The 7,500-nt window shown below is 68.3% G+C and overlaps 1 non-coding gene across 1 annotated transcript; it reads left to right on the plus strand.

Moving 5' to 3' along the window:
- The first annotated feature begins 1,867 nt into the window (after window positions 1-1,867).
- LOC135889601 (5S ribosomal RNA) lies at window positions 1,868-1,986 on the plus strand. Its single transcript, XR_010561946.1, has one exon. It is a non-coding gene; the product is annotated as a 5S ribosomal RNA (ribosomal RNA).
- The last annotated feature ends 5,514 nt before the right edge of the window (window positions 1,987-7,500 follow it).

Below are 7,500 nucleotides of genomic sequence, written 5' to 3' on the forward strand. Positions count from 1 at the left end.
CCGCACACAGTTCTTAAAAGACAGGTCGAAAAAGCCAAACCCCCCCCCTTCAGTGGTACGAACCTGGAATCGCGTCCGACCTCGTGGTTCTCTCGGTCGGCCGAAGCGGCGTGTGGCGACCCCTTCCGGACATCCGCGAGACGACCGGCCATCAGGTCAACCCATTCGCTCCAATGGGGTTGACCTGGTGGCCGAGCGGGGACTTTGGACAATTTTTCGGACTTGGAAAAAATTTTCGGGGCTTGGGAAAAAAAAAAAATGTCAGCCCGCTTCCTCCGGGTTGACCTGGTGGCCGAGCGGGGACTTTGACAATCTTTCGGACTTGGAAAAATTTTTCGGGCTTGGAAAAAATTGTCAGCCCGCTTCCTCCGGGTTGACCTGGTGGCCGAGCGGGGACTTGGACAATCTTTCGGACTTGGAAAAATTTTTCGGGCTTGGAAAAAAATTGTCAGCCCGCTTCCTCCGGGTTGACCTGGTGGCCGAGCGGGGACTTTGACAATCTTTCGGACTTGGAAAAATTTTTCGGGCTTGGAAAAAATTGTCAGCCCGCTTCCTCCGGGTTGACCTGGTGGCCGAGCGGGGACTTGGACAATCTTTCGGACTTGGAAAAATTTTTCGGGCTTGGAAAAAATTGTCAGCCCGCTTCCTCCGGGTTGACCTGGTGGCCGAGCGGGGACTTGGACAATCTTTCGGACTTGGAAAAATTTTTCGGGCTTGGAAAAAATTGTCAGCCCGCTTCCTCCGGGTTGACCTGGTGGCCGAGCGGGGACTTGGACAATCTTTCGGACTTGGAAAAAATTTTCGGGCTTGGAAAAAATTGTCAGCCCGCTTCCTCCGGGTTGACCTGGTGGCCGAGCGGGGACTTGGACAATCTTTCGGACTTGGAAAAAAAAATTTCAGCCCGCTTCCTCCGGGTTGACCTGGTGGCCGAGCATCTCACCGTCCCCGGACGCAGCGAGGGACTGCCTCCCGGCCGTCAGGATCGGGCCCCTGGAAGTCTGGGTGGGGTGCGGGGGGGGGGGGGGGGAATTGCCCGACGCCTCCGAGGAGCGCTACCGGGGCGGGCCGGGCCCCCCCTGCTCGAAAAGGAAAAGAAGGATCGGGCCCACGAGAGACAGGGACCCGGCCGCCAGGCAGGCCGACCTGGGTTCACCGTCCCCGGCCGCAGCGAGGGACTGCCTCCCGGCTGACTGGATCGGGCCCCTGGAAGTCTGGAAAAAGTTTAACCCGACGCCTCCGAGGAGGGGGCGCCCAGGGAAGGAGGGAGAACCGGGTTGACCTGGCAAAGCGGCCACCAGGTATACCAGTTAAAACCTATGGGTTGACCCGGTGGCCGGAAAGCATACCGGCCAGCCAGGTGAACCCCGTTCGATTCCACGGGTTGACCTGGTGCCCGGGAGGGGACTCGGACGGTTCCCCCCGGGGTACGCCTTCCTCGGCCCGAAGGAACAGGGTGCGAACCAGGCGCGGGGGCGGGGCGGGGAACCGCTGGAACCGCTGGGGGACGGGGGAGACGGGGAGGGGGGGAATGGATCGGGCCTGCCGGGACCCGGCCGCCAGGCAAGCCGCCCCGGGCTCACCCTCCCTGGCCGCAGCGAGGGACTGCCCCCCCCCCCACCCCCGGCTGACAGGATCGGGCCCGCTGGAAGTCCGGGAAAATATTTTTCCCGACGCCGGAGGGAGGGGGGGGGGGAGGGGAAGGGGCTCTGACGGGCCAGCCCGGGCCCCGGAGCTTGAAAAGGAAAAAAAAGGATCGGGCCCGCGAGAGACGGGGGCCCTGCCGCACGGGGCAGTCCGACCGGGGCTCGCCGTGCGGCAGGCCCGGGCGCCGGCAGGGGAAAGCGGGCGAGGAGGCGCGGAGCCGGGTGCCTACGGCCATACCGGACCGAACGCCCCCGATCCCGTCCGATCTCGGAAGGTAAACCGTCCCGGGCCTGGCTAGTACTTGGATGGGTGACCGCCTGGGAATCCCAGGTGCCGGCAGCTTTTCCCGGTCCGAGCCAGCTCTCTCTCCTTTTTCTGGGGAGGAAGGAGAAGGGGGGGGGGGGGCGGGCCAGAAAGCCCCTCGTCGCTCCTGCCGAGTCGGAGGTCGCGGCCGCAGGTCACGGGTCGGGGCGCCTGGGGTCCGGCTCCCCCCAACACCCACCCGGCTTCCTCCGCGGAGGACCCCCGGCCACCGAAGCCGCTGGGGGAGACCCCGGGCATGGGGCGGACTGGCCCGGCCCCTCCCGGCCCCCCTGCGCCCGGCCGCCGGCCCGCGGGACCGCCCCGAATCCCCCCGCGGCCACCCAGGCGAGGCCTGGCCTGGAGGGCCCCACGGCGGGTGTCAGGCTCCCCGCCGCTTGCCCCACCGGGGACCCACGGCCACCGAAGCCGCTGGGGGGAGACCCCGGGCATGGGGCGGACTGGCGCGGCCCCTCCCGGCCCCCCTGCGCCCGGCCGCCGGCCCGCGGGACCGCCCCGAATCCCCCCGCGGCCACCCAGGCGAGGCCTGGCCTGGAGGGCCCCACGGCGGGTGTCAGGCTCCCCGCCGCTTGCCCCACCGGGGACCCACGGCCACCGAAGCCGCTGGGGGAGACCCCGGGCATGGGGCGGACTGGCCCGGCCCCTCCCGGCCCCCCTGCGCCCGGCCGCCGGCCCGCGGGACCGCCCCGAATCCCCCCCCGGCCACCCAGGCGAGGCCTGGCCTGGAGGGCCCCACGGCGGGTGTCAGGCTCCCCGCCGCTTGCCCCACCGGGGACCCACGGCCACCGAAGCCGCTGGGGGAGACCCCGGGCATGCGGCGGACTGGCCCGGACCCTCCCGGCCCCGCTGCGCCCGGCCGCCGGTCCGCGGGCCCGACCCGAATCCCCCCGCGGCCACCCAGGCGAGGCCTGGCCTGGAGGGCCCCACGGCGGGTCTGCAGCTCCCCCCGGGCTTCCTCCCCCGAGGACCCACGCCCCCCCTGAGCCGCAGGGGGAGACCCCGGGCCCGGGGCGGACTCGCTCGGGCCCCCCCCCTGCGCCCGGCCGCCGGCCCGCGGGACCGCCCCCGAATCCCCCCGCGGCCAGGCAGGAGAGGCCTGGCCTGGATGCCACGGAGGACCCGCGGCCCCCAAAGCCGCAGGAGGCGCCCCCGGCCCCGGGGCCGGTAAGCCCCGTGTCGCTCCCCCCCCCTCACCCCCCCACCCCCCCCGCGCCTCGCTGCCGGGCACCGGGCACCGCCCCAGAGTCAGCCGCAGCCGGCCGGCCTGAGAGCTGCCCTCCTGTGTGAGACTACGTTGATACTAACCGGCCATCAGGCAGGTCAACCCCATTGCTAGACCTGGGTGGACCTGGTGGCCGAGCGGGGACTTAGGAAATTTTCCAGCCTTTTCCCGGGGCGTGACCTGTTGTCCCGGTGGGGACTTTGAAAATTTTACAGCCGCTTCCCGGGGCTTGACCGGTTGTCCTGAAGGCCCCCCACCCCCACCCCCACCCCCGGGCTCCTGCTCCCCTCTCCCCAGCCTCGGTGCTCCGCTCCCAGCCTCGGAGGCTCCCTCTCTGCGGCGGCTGCATCGCGTCCGAGGACGCTCACCCTCCGGAGGCTGGCTGTAAAGCCTGACACCCACCACCGCCGCCGCCCCGATTCTCCGAGGGGCGACTCTGAGGCCTCCCCCCACCCCCGGACCACCCTGGAGACGACTGCTAAGCCCCCACCCCCGGCCAGTCTAGGGGAAGACTGCTAAGCCTCTCCCCCCCCTGCCCCACCCACCCACACTGTCTGGGGGATGACTATTAAGCCTCCCCCCCGCCCAGCCTGGGGGAAGACTGTTAAGCCTCCCCCCCACCCACCCTGTCTGGGGGACGACTATTAAGCTTCCCCCCCGCCGGAGCGCCCGGGGGACGACTATTAAGCCTTCCCCCGGACTGCCCGGCGGACGACTGCGAAGCCTCCCGCTCAGCCTGGGGGAAGACTGTTAAGCCTCCCCCCCACCCACCCTGTCTGGGGGACGACTATTAAGCTTTCCCCTCCGGAGCGCCCGGGGGACGACTATTAAGCCTCCCCCGGACTGCCCGGGGGATGACTGCGAAGCCTCCCGCTTTGCCTGGGGGAAGACTGTTAAGCCTCCCCCCCCACCCACCCACCCACACTGTCTGGGGGACGACTGTTAAGCTTTCCCCCCCGGAGCGCCCGGGGGACGACTATTAAGCCTCCCCCGGACTGCCCGGGGGACGACTGCGAAGCCTCCCGCTCAGCCTGGGGGAAGACTGTTAAGCCTCCCCCCCCCCCACCCACCCACACTGTCTGGGGGACGACTATTAAGCTTTCCCCCCCGGAGCGCCCGGGGGACGACTATTAAGCCTTCCCCCGGACTGCCCGGGGGACGACTGCGAAGCCTCCCGCTCAGCCTGGGGGAAGACTGTTAAGCCTCCCCCCCACCCACCCTGTCTGGGGGACGACTATTAAGCTTTCCCCTCCGGAGCGCCCGGGGGACGACTATTAAGCCTTCCCCCGGACTGCCCGGGGGACGACTATTAAGCCTCCCCCGGACCTGCTCCATCTCGACTATTAAGCCCCCCTCTGTGGTCCTCAGGACCACTGCCGCGCGGCCCGCGGAGTGGGGTGACACCCGGGCCGCACAGCAAACCGGCCACCAGGTCAACCCATTGAATCCAATGGGTTGACCTGGTGGCCGGAAATCAAACCGGCCACCAGGTCAACCCATTAGATTCAGTGGGTTGACCTGGTGGCCGAGCGGGGACTTGGAAAATTTTACAGCCGCTTCCCCGGGGGTTGACCTGTTGTCCCGGTGGGGACTTTGAAATTTTTACAGCCGCTTCCCCGGGGGTTGACCGGTTGTCCTGAAGGCCCCCCACCCCACCCCCTCCCGGGCTCCTGCTCCCCTCTCCCCAGTCTCGGTGCTCCGCTCCCAGCCTCGGAGGCTGCCTCTCTGCGGCGGCTGCATCGCGTCCGAGGACGCTCACCCTCCGGAGGCTGGCTGTAAAGCCTGACACCCACCGCCGCCGCCGACCCGACTCTCCGAGGGACGACTCTGAGGCCTCCCCCCACCCCCGGACCACCCTGGAGACGACTGCTAAGCCTCCCCCACCGGACCGCCCGAGGGAAGACTGCTACGCCTCCCGCCAGCCCTTCCCCGCCCAGCCTAGGGGAAGACCGCTAAGCCTCCCCCCCCGCACAGTGTCTGGGGGACGACTATTAAGCCTTCCCCCCCCCCCGGAGCGCCCGGGGGACGACTATTAAGCCTTCCCCCGGACTGCCCGGGGGACGACTGCGAAGCCTCCCGCTCAGCCTGGGGGAAGACTGTTAAGCCTCCCCCCCACCCACCCTGTCTGGGGGACGACTATTAAGCTTTCCCCCCCGGAGCGCCCGGGGGACGACTATTAAGCCTTCCCCCGGACTGCCCGGGGGACGACTGCGAAGCCTCCCGCTCAGCCTGGGGGAAGACTGTTAAGCCTCCCCCCCACCCACCCACCCACACTGTCCTGGGGACGACTATTAAGCTTTCCCCCCCGGAGCGCCCGGGACACGACTATTAAGCCTTCCCCCGGACTGCCCGGGGGACGACTGCGAAGCCTCCCGCTCAGCCTGGGGGAAGACTGTTAAGCCTCCCCCCAGCCACCCACCCACCCTGTCTGGGGGGACGACTGTTAAGCTTTCCCCCCCGGAGCGCCCGGGGGACGACTATTAAGCCTCCCCCGGACTGCCCGGGGGATGACTGCGAAGCCTCCCGCTTTGCCTGGGGGAAGACTGTTAAGCCTCCCCCCCCATCCACCCACCCACACTGTCTGGGGGACGACTATTAAGCTTTCCCCCCCGGAGCGCCCGGGACACGACTATTAAGCCTTCCCCCGGACTGCCCGGGGGACGACTGCGAAGCCTCCCGCTCAGCCTGGGGGAAGACTGTTAAGCCTCCCCCCAGCTACCCACCCACCCTGTCTGGGGGGACGACTGTTAAGCTTTCCCCCCCGGAGCGCCCGGGGGACGACTATTAAGCCTCCCCCGGACTGCCCGGGGGACGACTGCGAAGCCTCCCGCTCAGCCTGGGGGAAGACTGTTAAGCCTCCCCCCCACCCACCCACCCACACTGTCTGGGGGACGACTATTAAGCTTTCCCCCCCGGAGCGCCCGGGGCACGACTATTAAGCCTTCCCCCGGACTGCCCGGGGGACGACTGCGAAGCCTCCCGCTCAGCCTGGGGGAAGACTGTTAAGCCTCCCCCCCACCCACCCACCCACACTGTCTGGGGGACGACTATTAAGCTTTCCCCCCCGGAGCGCCCGGGGCACGACTATTAAGCCTTCCCCCGGACTGCCCGGGGGACGACTGCGAAGCCTCCCGCTCAGCCTGGGGGAAGACTGTTAAGCCTCCCCCCCACCCACCCACCCACACTGTCCTGGGGACGACTATTAAGCTTCCCCCCCGCCGGAGCGCCCGGGGGACGACTATTAAGCCTTCCCCCGGACTGCCCGGCGGACGACTGCGAAGCCTCCCGCTCAGCCTGGGGGAAGACTGTTAAGCCTCCCCCCCACCCACCCTGTCTGGGGGACGACTATTAAGCTTTCCCCTCCGGAGCGCCCGGGGGACGACTATTAAGCCTCCCCCGGACTGCCCGGGGGATGACTGCGAAGCCTCCCGCTTTGCCTGGGGGAAGACTGTTAAGCCTCCCCCCCCACCCACCCACCCACACTGTCTGGGGGACGACTGTTAAGCTTTCCCCCCCGGAGCGCCCGGGGGACGACTATTAAGCCTCCCCCGGACTGCCCGGGGGACGACTGCGAAGCCTCCCGCTCAGCCTGGGGGAAGACTGTTAAGCCTCCCCCCCCCCCACCCACCCACACTGTCTGGGGGACGACTATTAAGCTTTCCCCCCCGGAGCGCCCGGGGGACGACTATTAAGCCTTCCCCCGGACTGCCCGGGGGACGAACTGCGAAGCCTCCCGCTCAGCCTGGGGGAAGACTGTTAAGCCTCCCCCCCACCCACCCTGTCTGGGGGACGACTATTAAGCTTTCCCCTCCGGAGCGCCCGGGGGACGACTATTAAGCCTCCCCCGGACCTGCTCCATCTCGACTATTAAGCCCCCCTCTGTGGTCCTCAGGACCACTGCCGCGCGGCCCGCGGAGTGGGGTGACACCCGGGCCGCACAGCAAACCGGCCACCAGGTCAACCCATTGAATCCAATGGGTTGACCTGGTGGCCGGAAATCAAACCGGCCACCAGGTCAACCCATTAGATTCAGTGGGTTGACCTGGTGGCCGAGCGGGGACTTAGAAAATTTTACAGCCGCTTCCCCGGGGGTTGACCTGTTGTCCCGGTGGGGACTTTGAAATTTTTACAGCCGCTTCCCCGGGGGTTGACCGGTTGTCCTGAAGGCCCCCCACCCCACCCCCTCCCGGGCTCCTGCTCCCCTCTCCCCAGTCTCGGTGCTCCGCTCCCAGCCTCGGAGGCTGCCTCTCTGCGGCGGCTGCATCGCGTCCGAGGACGCTCACCCTCCGGAGGCTGGCTGTAAAGCCTGACAC

This window comes from Emys orbicularis, chromosome 15, assembly GCF_028017835.1.
Source record: "Emys orbicularis isolate rEmyOrb1 chromosome 15, rEmyOrb1.hap1, whole genome shotgun sequence".
Classification (NCBI taxonomy): Eukaryota; Metazoa; Chordata; order Testudines; family Emydidae; genus Emys; species Emys orbicularis.